The 14467-nt window shown below is 38.3% G+C and overlaps 1 non-coding gene across 1 annotated transcript; it reads left to right on the top strand.

Annotated features, from left to right (window-relative positions):
* The first annotated feature begins 219 nt into the window (after nucleotides 1-219).
* LOC112718573 (small nucleolar RNA R71) lies at nucleotides 220-323 on the top strand. Its single transcript, XR_003160907.1, has one exon. It is a non-coding gene; the product is annotated as a small nucleolar RNA R71 (small nucleolar RNA).
* Nucleotides 324-14467: the final 14144 nt, after the last annotated feature.

The raw sequence follows: 14467 nt of genomic DNA, 5'->3' as shown, positions 1-14467 counted from the left end.
ATTTCAAGAACTCCTTTCTTCTGAGGTATCCCATTATTCACGGAATTCCTTTCAGAGGTATACATGAATTGGTTGTTTGCAACCATGTCAATGAGTTCTTGAGCCTCTTCAGGCGTTTTCTTCAGGTGAATAGATCCACCTGCAGAGTGGTCCAGTGACATTTTCGAAAATTCAGAGAGACCATAATAGAAGATATCTAATAGGGTCCATTCTGAAAACATGTCAGATGGACATCTTTTGGTCAACTGCTTGTATCTTTCCCAAGCTTCATAGAGGGATTCACCATTTTTTTGTTTGAAGGTTTGAACATCCACTCTCAGCTTGCTCAGCTTTTGAGGAGGAAAGAATTGATCTAAGAAGGCAGTGACCAGCTTATCCCAGGAGTCCAGGCTATCCTTAGGTTGTGAATCCAACCATATTCTAGCTCTGTCTCTTACAGCAAAAGGGAAAAGCATGAGTCTGTAGACTTCAGGATCAACTCCATTCGTCTTTACAGTCTCACAGATCTGCAAGAACTCAGTTAAAAACTGATAAGGATCTTCAGATGGAAGTCCATAAAACTTGCAGTTTTGTTGCATTAATGCAACTAGTTGAGGCTTAAGCTCAAAGTTATTGGCTCCAATGGCAGGAATGGAGATGCTTCTTCCATCAAACTTGGATGTTGGCTTTGTGAAGTCACCAAGCATTCTCCTTGCATTATTATTATTATTATTTTCGGCTGCCATCTTCTTCTCTTGTTCGAAAATTTCTGAAAGGTTACCTTTAGAATAATTTAATTTAGCTTCTCTTAATTTTTCCTTCAGAGTCCTTTCAGGTTCTGGATCAACTTCAACAAGAGTGCCTTTTTCCCTGTTCCTGCTCATATGAAAGAGAAGAAAACAAGAAAAGAAAGAGGAATCCTCTATGTCACAGTATAGAGATTCCCTTATGTTAGTAGAAGAAGAAAGGGGTTAGAAGAATGGAGATGGGAATTCGGATTTTTGGATGAAGAGAGATGAGGAGAAGTGTTAGTAATTAAATAATTAAATGGAATAAGAGAAGAGAAGAGAAATTTCGAAAATAATTTTGAAAAAGAGGATAGTAATTTTCGAAAATCAAAGACAAAATATAATTAAAATTAAAATTTAAAACAAAAAGAATTTTTGGAAAAGAGAGGGAGAATTTTCGAAAATTAGAGAGGGAAAAGTAGTTAGGTGGTTTTGAAAAAGATAAGAAACAAACAAAAAGTTAGTTAGTTGATTGAAAAAGATTTGAAATCAAATTTTGAAAAAGATAAGAGGATAAGAAGTTAGATAAGATATTTTGAAATCAAATTTTGAAAAAGATAAAATTTTTGAAAAAGATAAGATAAAAGATAAAAAGATATATTTGAAAAAGATATTTTGAAAAAGATTTAATTTTAAAATTGACTTAACTAACAAGAAACTACAAGATAAGATTCTAGAACTTAAAGATTGAACCTTTCTTAACAAGAAAGTAACAAACTTCAAATTTTTGAACCAATCACATTAATTGTTAGCTAATTTTCGAAAATATGATATAAAGATAAGAAAAAGATTTTGAAAATATTTTGAAAAATAATTTTTGAAATTTTCGAAAATTATATAAAACATGAAAAAGATATGATTTTTGAAAAAGATTTTGAAAAGATAAGATTTTTAAAATTGAAATTTTGACTTGACTTGTGAGAAACAACTAATTTTGAAAAATTTTTGACCAAGTCAACCCAAAATTTTGAAATTTTGGAGGAAAATAAGGAAAAGATATTTTTTTTTATTTTTGAATTTTTAAAGAAAAACACAAAAATGACCCAAAACATGAAAATTTTGGATCAAAACAATGAATGCATGCAAGAATGCTATGAATGTCAAGATGAACACCAAGAACACTTTGAAGATCATGATGAACATCAAGAACATAATTTTGAAAAATTTTTAATGCAAAGAAAACATGCAAGACACCAAACTTAGAAATCTTTAATGCATGGAAAATATGAATGCAAAAATGCACATGAAAAACAACAAAAGACACAAAACAAGAAATCATCAAGATCAAACAAGAAGACTTGTCAAGAACAACTTGAAGATCATGAAGAACACTATGAATGCATGGAATTTCGAAAAATGCAAGAAAAAATTTTAAAAGCATGCAAGACACCAAACTTTAAAATTTAACACAAGACTCAAACAAGAAACACATAATATTTTTGATTTTTTATGATTTTCTAATTTTTTTGTATTTTTATTAATTTTTTTTCGAAAATATAGTTTGGAAAAACGAAAAATAAAGAAAAATTTTTGAAAAAGATTTTTGAAAAGAAAATTACCTAATCTGAGCAACAAGATGAACCGTCAGTTGTCCATACTCGAACAATCCCCGGCAACGGCGCCAAAAACTTGGTGGATGAAATTGTGATCACTATTCTTTGTGCTTGTATGGATTTATTCAATAATTGTCTTTATTTGAATTCACAACTCCGTTCAACTAACCAGCAAGTGTACTGGGTCGTCCAAGTAATAAACCTTACGTGAGTAAGGGTCGATCCCACAGAGATTGTTGGTATGAAGCAAGCTATGGTCACCTTGCAAATCTCAGTTAGGCAAATTAAAATGGTTTATGGGTTTTTGAAAATATAAATAAGAAAATAGAAATAATAAACGAGATAGAAGACTTATGCAGATTCATTGATGAGAATTTCAGATAAGCGAGTGGAGATGCTGTATGGCCCAAGGACGCCTGCTCTCCTACTGCTTCTACTCAATCCTTCTTACTCCTTTCCATGGCAAGCTTTGTATAGGGGTTCACCATCAGCTGTGGCTACTTTCAATCCTCTCGGGAAAATGATCCTATGCGGCTGTCACTCGCACGGCTAATCGTCTGGAGGCATCACCCATGGTTGATGGCTACATCCCATCCTCGCAGTGAAAACTAATGCTCACGCACTCTGTCACAGTACGGCTAATCACTGGTTGGTTCCCGCTCCTACTGGAATAGAATCTCTTGATTCTTTTGCGTCTGTCACTAATGCCCAGCACTTGCAAGTTTGAAGCACGTCACAGTCATTCATTACCGGAATCCTACTCGGAATACCACAGACAAGGTGAGACTTTCCGGATCCTCATAAATGCCACCATCTATCTAGCTTATACCACGAAGATTCTGTTGGGGAATCTAAGAGATACACATTCAAGCTCTGTTGCATGTAGAACGGAAGTGGTTGTCAATCACGTGCGTTCATAAGTGAGAATGATAATGAGGGTCATATAATCATCACATTCATCATGTTCTTGGGTACGAATGAATATCTTGGAATAAGAATAAGAGATATTTGAATAAAAGAAAATAGAATTGCATTAATACTTGAGGTACAGCAGAGCTCCACACCCTTAATCTATGGTGTGCAGAAACTCCACCGTTGAAAATACATAAGTAAAAGGTTCAGACATGGCCGAATGGCCAGCCCCCCTAACGTGATCAATGACTCCTAAGATGAAGAATAAAACAAAACTGAGACCAAAGATGTCTAATACAATAGATAAATGTCCTATATATACTAGACTAGCTCCTAGGGTTTACATGAGTAAGTAATTGATGCATAAATCCACTTTCGGGGCACACTTGGTGTATGCTTGGGCTGAGCTTGATCAATCCACGAGCTGAGGCTTCTCTTGGAGTTGAACTCCGAGTTTTGACGTGTTTTGGGCGTTCAACTCCGGATCATGACGTTTTTCTGGCGTTTAACTCCAGACAGCAGCATGAACTTGGCGTTCAACGCCAATTTACGTCGTCATTCTTCGAATAAAGTATGGACTATTATATATTGCTGGAAAGCCCTGGATGTCTACTTTCCAACGCCGTTGAGAGCGCGCTAAGTGGAGTTCTGTAGCTCCAGAAAATCCATTTCGAGTGCAGGGAGTTCAGATTCCAACAGCATCAGCAGTCCTTTTGTCAGCCTTCTTCAGAGTTTTGCTCAAGTCCCTCAATTTCAGTCAGAATTTACCTGAAATCACAGAAAAACAAACAAACTCATAGTAAAGTCCAGAAATGTGAATTTAACATAAAAACTAATGAAAACATCCCTAAAAGTAGCTCAAACTTACTAAAAACTATCTAAAAACAATGCCAAAAAGCGTATAAATTATCCGCTCATCATTGATGATGAGAAAAATAAATTATAACTTAATTGAAAATAAAATCAAAATAGATATCCTAATTACTACTCCTTATATATACTTTCTAAGGTAAACTCCTATAATGACAACTATCACAGAGTTAAAGCTAAAATTAGAATTTTAACAACCTTTGTTCTGGGAAGTGGATGTTCCTTTAATCTGTGGGGTGCTTGGTCCTTCAAGAGATAATTTCTGGCGCTTCAACTCCCTTAAATCACGTCCTTGCTCCTCTTGTTCTTTAATCAAATAGCAAAGAATGTCACTATGTTCCTTTTGTTCTTTCTTTATTTGTTCCACAGCTTCAAGTAGCTTGGTGATGGACGTTTCAAGGTACTCCCAATATTCAGATTGAGGGATTTCTGGGAGAGATTCCTGTGCCCTCTTCTTGATGGGGTCTTCCTGTGCTTGCTGTTTTTCCATTGATGCTTTGGTGATTGGCCGCTCAACTGAGATATACTCAGTTATTCCCATCCTTACTCCAGCGTCCTTGCATAGCAGAGAAACCAAGCTCGGATAAGCTAACCTAGCATCTTTGGAATTCTTGTTTGCAATTTTGTAAAATTCCAGTGAAATCAATTGATGAACTTCCACTTCCTTTCCCATCATGATGCAGTGGATCATCACTGCTCTTCTAATGGTGACTTCAGAACGGTTGCTAGTGGGCAGCAGAGAATGCCCAATGAAGTCCAGCCATCCTCTGGCGACTGGCTTGAGATCTTCTCTTTTGAGTTGGTTTGGGACACCCTTTGTGTTGGTGGTCCACCTGGCTCCAGGGATACATATATCCTCTAGAATCTTATCCAGGCCCTTGTCTTCTCTCATCATTCTCCTGTTGAAGGAGTCTGGATCATCTTTCAGCTGAGGTAGCTTCAAGATCTCCCTGATCTTGTCAGGGTGGGTATGAACAATCTTTCCTCTGACCACGGTCCGATAGTCATAATAAGCAGATCCAGATAGTCTCTGCCTGTCTGTTTGCCACATGTTAGCATAAAACTCCTGGACCATGTTTCTTCCCACTTTCGTTTCAGGATTAGCTAGGATCTCCCAGTTCCTGATTTGAATTTGCTCCTGGATCTCCGGATATTCGTCTTCTTTCAGATCGAATCTAACTTCCGGGATCACTGATCTTTGACTCATTATTGTGTAATAATGGTCTGAATGTTCTTTAGTTAAGAACTTCCCTTGATTCCAAAGTGGTTTTGGAACACTCTCTTTCTTGCCTCTTGGAATGGGTTGTTTTCCTTTAGGAGCCATGATCTTAGTGATCATGGATAAGCACACCAAACTTAGAGGTTTGCTTGTCCTCAAGCAAAAGAAAAGAAAGGAGAGGGATAGAAGGAGAGCTAGGTGCAATTGTGGATGGGAAGGGAGGGTGGCCGAACCCATATTTAAAGGGAGAGGGGGGTGGGTTCGAAAATTTAGAAAAGATATGATAAAAAAGATTAATTTTGAAAAGATAAGTATGATATGAAAAGATCTGATTTAAGATTGAAAAGATATGAAAAGATATTTGAAAAAGATAAATTTGAATTTTGAAAAAGATAATGATTAGTTGAAAACATTTTAGAAAATAAAAAAAAATTTGTTTTGAAAAATTTGAACAAGAATTGAATTGGATTAAAAAGGATTTGTGTTTATGAATTAAGATACATTTGCTAATTTTAAAGAAGGGTTTTTAGAAATTAGGGATTTTAGAAATCAGGATTTGTAACATGTTTATGCAAGAAATCATGATTTGAATCATAAAAATTGGAATTAAAATGAAAAAATTGAAGTAAAAACGAATTCACCTCTTCCCACCATCCTGGCGTTTAAACGCCCAAATGCTGCCTCTCCTGGGCGTTCAACGCCCAGTTGCTGCCCCTTTCTGGCGTTGAACGCCCAGAATTCCTTTGTCACTGGGCGTTTTTCTGAACGCCCAGGACGCTGTAAATCTGGCGTTAAACGCCCAGAGGGAGCTTCTTTCTGGCGTTTAACGCCCAGAATGCTACCATTACTGGCGTTTAACGCCCAGATGGCTATCCTTACTGGCGTTTTCTTGCCAGTGAGCTCTTTTTCTCTATTTTGTGTGCCGAATCCTTCTGTAACTCTGTGAACTTATATAATTGAATCTTTACCTTAGCATCAATGAACCTTATATAAACAAATAAAATCAAGAATAGGGCAAAATGCTTAGAGGAAGTAATGCCCCATGGCTGGGTTGCCTCCCAGCAAGCGCTTCTTTATTGTCATTAGCTGGACTATCACTGAGCTTTTAATCAAGTCTCAGCCTTGAGCATTCTTGCTCAAAATTCTTTTCAAGATAATGCTTGATTCTTTGTCCATTAACAATGAACTTATTGTCAGAATCACTATCTTGCAACTCTACATAACCATATGGTGATACGCTTGTAATCACATATGGTCCCCTCCACTGGGATTTCAATTTTCCGGGGAATAGCCTGAGCCTAGAGTTAAACAGCAGGACCTTCTGTCCTGGTTCAAAGACTCTGGATGACAGCTTTCTGTCATGCCACCTTTTTGTTTTTTCTTTGTAAAGCTTGGAATTTTCAAAAGCCATGAGTCTGAATTCCTCTAGCTCATTTAGCTGGAGCAATCTTTTTTCTCCTGCTAAAGTGGCATCAAAGTTTAGGAATCTGGTTGCCCAATAGGCCTTATGTTCCAGTTCCACGAGCAAGTGACAGGCCTTCCCATACACTAAATGGTACGGAGAGGTTCCTATGGGAGTCTTGAATGCTGTTCTGTAAGCCCACAGAGCATCATCCAAGCTTCTTGCCCCATCCTTTCTACGGGTATTTACTGTCCGTTCCAGGATTCTTTTTAGTTCTCTATTAGAGACTTCAGCTTGTCCATTTGTCTGTGGATGATATGGAGTCGTCACCCTGTGACTGATTCCATACCGAGCCATAGCAGCGGAGAGCTGTCTGTTGTAGAAGTGAGAACCCCCATCACTAATTAACGTTCTAGGGACCCCAAACTTGTTCAAGATATTTTTCTGGAGGAATTTCAGCACTGTCCTAGTATCATTAGTGGGTGTGGCAATGGCCTCCACCCATTTGGATACATAGTCCACTGCTACCAGAATATATGTATTTGAGTATGATGGTGGGAAATGTCCCATGAAATCAATTCCCCATACGTCAAATAACTCAATCTCCAAGATCCCTTGTTGAGGCATGGCGTAACCATGAGGCAGATTACCAGCTCTTTGGCAATTGTCACAGTTACGTACAAACTCTCGGGAATCTTTGTGAAGGGTAGGCCAGTAGAACCCACATTGGAGGACTTTGGTGGCTGTACGCTCACCACCGCAGTGGCCTCCATATTGTGATCCATGGCAATGCCACAGGATCTTTTGTGTTTCTTCTTTAGGCACACATCTACAGATTATTCCGTCTGCACATCTCTTAAAGAGATAAGGTTCATCCCACAAGTAGTACTCTGCATCAGTAATTAATTTTTTCTTTTGTTGCCTGGTGTACTCTTTGGGTATGAATCTTACTGCCTTGTAGTTCGCAATGTCTGAAAACCATGGCACTTCCTGAATGGCAAAGAGTTGCTCATCCGGAAAATTTTCAGATATCTCAGTAAGAGGGAGGGACGCCCCTTCTACTGGTTCTATGCGGGACAGGTGATCTGCTACTTGGTTCTCTGTCCCTTTTCTGTCTCTTATTTCTATATCAAACTCTTGCATAAGCAACACCCATCTGATGAGTCTGGGTTTTGAATCCTGCTTTGTGAGTAGATATTTAAGAGCAGCATGATCAGTGTACACAATCACTTTTGATCCTACCAAATAGGATCTAAATTTGTCAATGGCATAAACCACTACAAGTAGCTCTTTTTCTGTGGTTGTGTAATTTTTTTGTGCGTCATTCAGAACACGACTGGCATAGTAAATGACGTGCAGAAGCTTGTCATGCCTCTGTCCTAGTACTGCACCAATAGCATGGTCACTGGCATCACACATTAGTTCAAAAGGTAATGTCCAGTCTGGTGCAGAAATGACTGGTGCTGTGACCAGCTTAGCTTTCAGGGTCTCAAATGCCTGCAGACACTCTTTATTAAAATTAAATGGTGTGTCAGCAGCTAGCAGATTACTTAGGGGTTTGGCGATTTTTGAAAAATCCTTTATAAACCTCCTATAGAATCCTGCATGCCCCAGAAAGCTTCTGATTGCCTTAATATTGGCTGGTGGTGGTAATTTTTCAATTACCTCAACCTTAGCTTGATCCACCTCTATTCCCTTGTTCGAGATTTTATGCCCAAGGACAATGCCTTCAGTCACCATAAAGTGACATTTCTCCCAGTTTAAAACCAGGTTGGTCTCTTGGTATCTTTTCAGAACAAGTGCTAAATGGTTAAGGCAGGAGCTGAATGAGTCTCCAAATACTGAAAAGTCATCCATGAAGACTTCCAGAAACTTCTCTACCATATCAGAGAAGATAGAGAGCATGCACCTCTGAAAGGTTGCGGGTGCATTACACAGACCAAAAGGCATCCTTCTGTAGGCAAACACTCCAGAAGGGCATGTGAATGCTATTTTCTCTTGGTCCTGCGGGTCTACTGCAATTTGATTATAACCTGAATATCCATCCAGGAAGCAGTAATATTCATGACCGGCTAGTCTTTCTAACATCTGGTCTATGAATGGTAAAGGAAAATGATCCTTTCTGGTGGCTGTATTGAGTCTTCTATAATCAATACACATGCGCCACCAGTTCATTTTTTTCATTATGAACCACTGTCATTCCACCCTTCTTAGGGACAACTTGGACATGGCTTACCCAGTGGCTATCAGAAATAGGATAAATAATCCTAGCCTCTAGTAATTTAGTGACCTCCATCTGCACCACCTCCTTCATAGCTGGATTTAGCCGCCTCTGTGGTTGAACCACAGGCTTGGCATCATCCTCTAATAGGATCTTGTGTATGCATCTGGCTGGGCTAATGCCCTTAAGATCACTGATAGACCACCCAAGAGCTGTCCTGTGTGTCCGTAGCACTTTAATTAGTGCGTCCTCTTCCTGTGGCTCTAAGGTAGAGCTTATAATTACAGGAAAGGTGTCATTTTCTCCCAGAAATGCATATTTCAGGGATGGTAGTAATGGTTTGAGCTCGGGTTTAGGAGGTTTCTCCTCTTCCTGAGGGAATTTCAGAGGTTCTATTATTGTCTCTGATTCCTCCAGATCAGGCTGAACATCTTTAAAGATGTCCTCTAGCTCTAATTCGAGGCTCTCAGCCATATTGACCTCTTTCACCAAGGAGTCAATAATATCAACGCTCATGCAGTCATTTGGAGTGTCTGGATGCTGCATAGCTTTGATGGCACTCAACTTGAACTCATCCTCATTGACCCTCAGAGTTACTTCCCCTTTTTGGACATCAATAAGAGTTCGCCCAGTTGCTAGGAAAGGTCTTCCTAGAATGAGAGTTGCACTTTTGTGCTCCTCCATCTCAAGTACCACAAAGTCAGTGGGAAAGGCAAATGGCCCAACCTTGACAATCATGTCTTCAATCACGCCTGATGGGTATTTAATGGAGCCATCAGCAAGTTGGAGACATATCCGGGTTGGTTTGATTTCTTCGGTCAAACCAAGCTTCCTGATGGTGGATGCAGGTATTAGGTTGATACTTGCCCCAAGATCACATAGAGCTTTCTTGGTACAAGTATCCTCTAACGTGCATGGTATCATGAAGCTTCCGGGGTCTTGAAGCTTCTCAGGTAAGCTTTTTAGAATGACTACACTGCATTCTTCTGTGAGGTAAACTTTTTCAGTTTCCCTCCAATCCTTCTTATGACTTAAGATATCTTTCATGAACTTAGCATAAGAGGGTATTTGCTCAAGTGCCTCTGCAAACGGAATCTTTATTTCAAGAGTCCTGAGATAGTCTGTAAAGCGGGCAAATTGCTTATCCTGTTCCGCTTGGCGGAGTTTCTGAGGATAAGGCATTTTGGCCTTGTATTCCTCAACCTTAGTTCCTGTAGATTTATTGCCTACAGATGTGGTTTGAGAAGCCTTTTTAGAGGGATTGCTATCAGCACTTATATGTGTCTGATCTCTCACTGGCAATTGACTGCCAGGAGTGAAAATTGGAGTGGCATTAGATGCCAGCTCCTTTCCTGTTCCTGGCGTTTGAACGCCAGAACTGGACCCTTTTTGGGTGTTCAACGCCAGTCCATTGCCCATTCCTGGCGTTGAACGCCAGGTTTGAACATGGGTTGGGCGTTCAACACCAGCTTTCCACCCATTCTCTGCTATTTGAACGTCAGAGTTATTCCTTTCTGGGCTCTTACCGTCTCCAAATGGGATTTGGATAGTTTGCTCATCTCTTGTTTTCCTGCTTCCTTGAAGTGAGGTATTTAGTGTTCTCCCACTTCTTAGTTGAACTGCTTGGCACTCTTCTGTTATCTGTTTTGATAACTGTTGTCTTGTCTGATTTAATTGTGCCTCCATGTTTCTATTGTCCTTTTTAGTGTCTAGTAGCATCTCCTTGAATTCAGCTAGCTGTTTTGCTAGAAAGTCCAATTGTTGATTGAATTCAGTAACTTGTTCAATAGGACTAAGTTCGGCAGTTACTGTTTTAGCTTCTTCTTTCATGGAAGATTCACTGCTTAGGTACAGGTGCTGATTTCTGGCAACTGTATCAATGAGATCTTGAGCTTCTTCAATGGTCTTTCTCATGTGGATAGATCCACCAGCTGAGTGGTCTAGAGAGATTTGAGCTCTTTCTGTAAGCCCATAATAAAAGATGTCTAATTGAACCCACTCTGAAAACATTTCAGAGGGGCATTTTCTTAACATCTCTCTGTATCTCTCCCAGGCATCATAAAGGGATTCATTATCTCCTTGTTTGAAGCCTTGGATGTTCAGCCTTAGCTGTGTCATCCGTTTTGGAGGAAAATAATGATTCAGGAATTTTTCTAACAGCTGTTTCCATGTCTTTATGCTGTCCTTAGGTTGGTTATTCAACCACCTCTTAGCTTGATCTTTTACAGTAAATGGAAACAGTAGTAATCTGTAGACATCATGATCTACCTCCTTATCATGTACTGTGTCAGCAATTTGTAAGAACTGTGCCAGAAACTCTGTAGGTTCTTCCTGTGGAAGACCGAAATACTGGCAACTCTGCTGCACCATGATAATGAGCTGAGGATTCAACTCAAAGCTACTGACTCCAATGGAGGGTATACAGATACTACTCCCATATGAAGCAGTAGTGGGGTTAGCATATGACCCCAGAGTCCTCCTGGACTGTTCATTTCCACTTATGTCCATGATGGATAAAGGGAGATGACTTGGATTTATTTTTATTTATTTTATTTTATAGAAAGAGAGCAACTTAAATAAAATAAAAATAACTGAACTAAAAAAATAAAAAATAAATTTCGAAAAACGCAAATAAAAATAAAAATATTTTAAAACTAAAATAATTACTTAACTAAGAAGATTTGAAAAATTTTTTAATATGATTTTTGAAAAAGATTTTAAATTTTGAAATAAAAACTTGAATTTTAAAATTAAAATTCGAAAATTTGCTTTAAAATAGAGAGAAAATATATTTTTGAATTTAAAGAGGAAAGAGAAAAACAATAAAATAACACAAGATTTAAAATTTTTAGATCTAAAGCTCCTTGTTTTCGAAAATTTGGAGGGAAAACACCAAGGAATACCAAACTTAAAAATTTTAAGATCAAACACAAGGAAAACTCAAGAACACCTTGAAGACTCACAAGAACAATGAACACAATTTTCGAAAATTTAAAGGAAAATAAAAACATGCAATTGACACCAAACTTAAAATATGAAACTAAACTCAAACAGGAAAACTAAAAAAATTAAAATTTTCGAAAAATTTTTAAAAGAAAAGAAAAAAAATAAGGATTTCAAAAAGAAAATTTCAACCAAAAATAATAATAAAAGACTCTAAACCAAAAAGAAAAATTTCCTAATCTAAGCAACAAAATAAACTTTAGTTGTTCAAACTCGAACAATCCCCGGCAACGGCGCCAAAAACTTGGTGCACGAATTTGTATGTTAATGTTACTAAAAGAGTTGCTATCCAAATTCGCACAACTAACCAGCAAGTGCACTGGGTCGTCCAAGTAATACCTTACGTGAGTAAGGGTCGAATCCCACGGAGATTGTTGGTTTGAAGCAATCTATGTTTATCTTGTAAATCTTAGTCAGGATAATAAAATAATTCACTTATCAAATTGGATTACTAAAGTTAAAAGGGCATAAAATAAATACTTGTTGTAAAATAATGGAGAATATGTTGGGGTTTTGGAGATGCTTTGTCTTCTGAATCTCTGCTTTCCTCTGTCTTCTTGTTCACGCACGCACGTCCTCCTATGGCAAGCTATGTGTAGGGGTTCACCGTCATCAATGGCTACTTTTCGTCCTCTCTGGAAAATGGTCCTCTGCGCTGTTACTGCATGGCTAATCGTCTGGAGGCATCACCCTTGTCGATGGCTACATCCCATCCTCACATTGAAAACTACGCTCACGCGCTCTGTCACAGCACGGCTAATCACCGGTTGGTTCTCGTTCCTCCTGGAATAGGATCCTTTCATCCTTTTGCGTCTGTCACTAATGCCCAGCACTCGCGAGTCTGAAGCTCGTCACAGTCATTCGATCATCGGATCCTACTCAGAATACCACAGACAAGGTTTAGACTTTCCGGATCCTCATGAATGCCGCCATCAATTCTAGCTTATACCACGAAGATTCTGATTAAGAGATCTAAGAGATACTCATTCAATCGTATATAGAACGGAGGTGGTTGTCAGGCACACGTTCATAGGTTGAGAATGGTGATGAGTGTCACGGATCATCACCTTCATCACATTGAAGCGCGAATGAACATCTTAGATAGGAACAAGCGTGTTTGAATGGAAAACAGAAATACTTGCATTAATTCATCGAGACATAGCAGAGCTCCTCACCCCCAACAATGGGGTTTAGAGACTCATGCCGTCAGATACAAAGTTCAGATCTAAAAATGACATGAGATACAAAATAAGTCTCTAAAAGTTGTTTAAATACTAAATTAGTGGACTAGGTTTACAGAAAATGAGTAAACTATGATAGATGGTGCAGAGATCCACTTCTGGGGCCCACTTGGTGTGTGCTGGGGCTGAGACTTAAGTAAATCACGTGCCTAAGACTGTTTTGGGTGTTCAACGCCAGGTTTGGATCCTTTTCTGGCGTTGAACTCCAATTTGTTGCCCATTTCTGGCGCTGGACGCCAGACTGCAGCATGGAACTGGCGTTGAACGCCAGTTTACGTCGTCTATCCTTGAGCAAAGTATAGACTATTATATATTGTTAGAAAGCCCTAGATGTCTACTTTCTAACGCAATTGGAAGAGCGCCATTTGGAGTCCTGTAGCTCCAGAAAATCCATTTCGAGTGCAGGGAGGTCAGAATCCAACAACATCAGCAGGCCTTTTTCAGCCTGAATCAAATCCTTGCCTCAGCTCCCTCAATTTCAGTCAGAAAATACCTGAAATCACAGAAAAATACACAAACTCATAGTAAAGTCCAGAAATATGAATTTTGCCTAAAATCTAATAAAAATATACTAAAAACTAATTAAAACACTTTAAAATCTACATGAAATTACCCTCAAAAAGCGTATAAAATATCCGCTCATCAGCAGCCTACATTAAACCCTAGACAACTCAGATGCAACAACATTGTTCTAAACCTCAAACTACCAAAATGCAAGAAATAGTTGAGGTGAAGCGACACTGCATGGATAGCAAGCTTACCTCAACAACGGCTATATGCAGCGATGAAGATGAGTGACAAATGCAACAACACAATCTCGGTCGAACTCCCAACAACACAATGTCTTCAACCACTAGCGTAGATCGTCCTCGCAGGAACGCTTTTGTAGGGTTTCACGCAAATGTTTCAAAGACCAAGTGTGTTCTCAAACATTGTGGGTTATCTGAGGAAGACGAAATGATTTCGCGAGAATGACATGAAGGAAAAGAAACCATCAAGGATAAAAAGTTTTTTTTTTGTCCGAAGGAAGATTTTGTATACAAAAGAAGGTTGGGGACGAAAAAAATTTTCAACTTATACGTTAGAAACCAAAATCGTACTTAACTATAAAATAAAGCTCAATTAGCTTAATGTAGAATAAGAAAGGTTACAACTTTTTCAAACAATATCAATCAATTGAATAAAATAAAATAAAAAATTATATATTATTTATCATTTAATTTAAAACTTTATATTTTTAAAATTTAAATATATTTTTTAATATTTAGATTTTAACATT

This window comes from Arachis hypogaea, chromosome 10 (genome assembly GCF_003086295.3).
Source record: "Arachis hypogaea cultivar Tifrunner chromosome 10, arahy.Tifrunner.gnm2.J5K5, whole genome shotgun sequence".
Lineage (NCBI taxonomy): Eukaryota > Viridiplantae > Streptophyta > Magnoliopsida > Fabales > Fabaceae > Arachis > Arachis hypogaea.
Note: the sequence above shows the minus strand (reverse complement) of the source record. Positions and strands in the feature narration are given on the sequence as shown.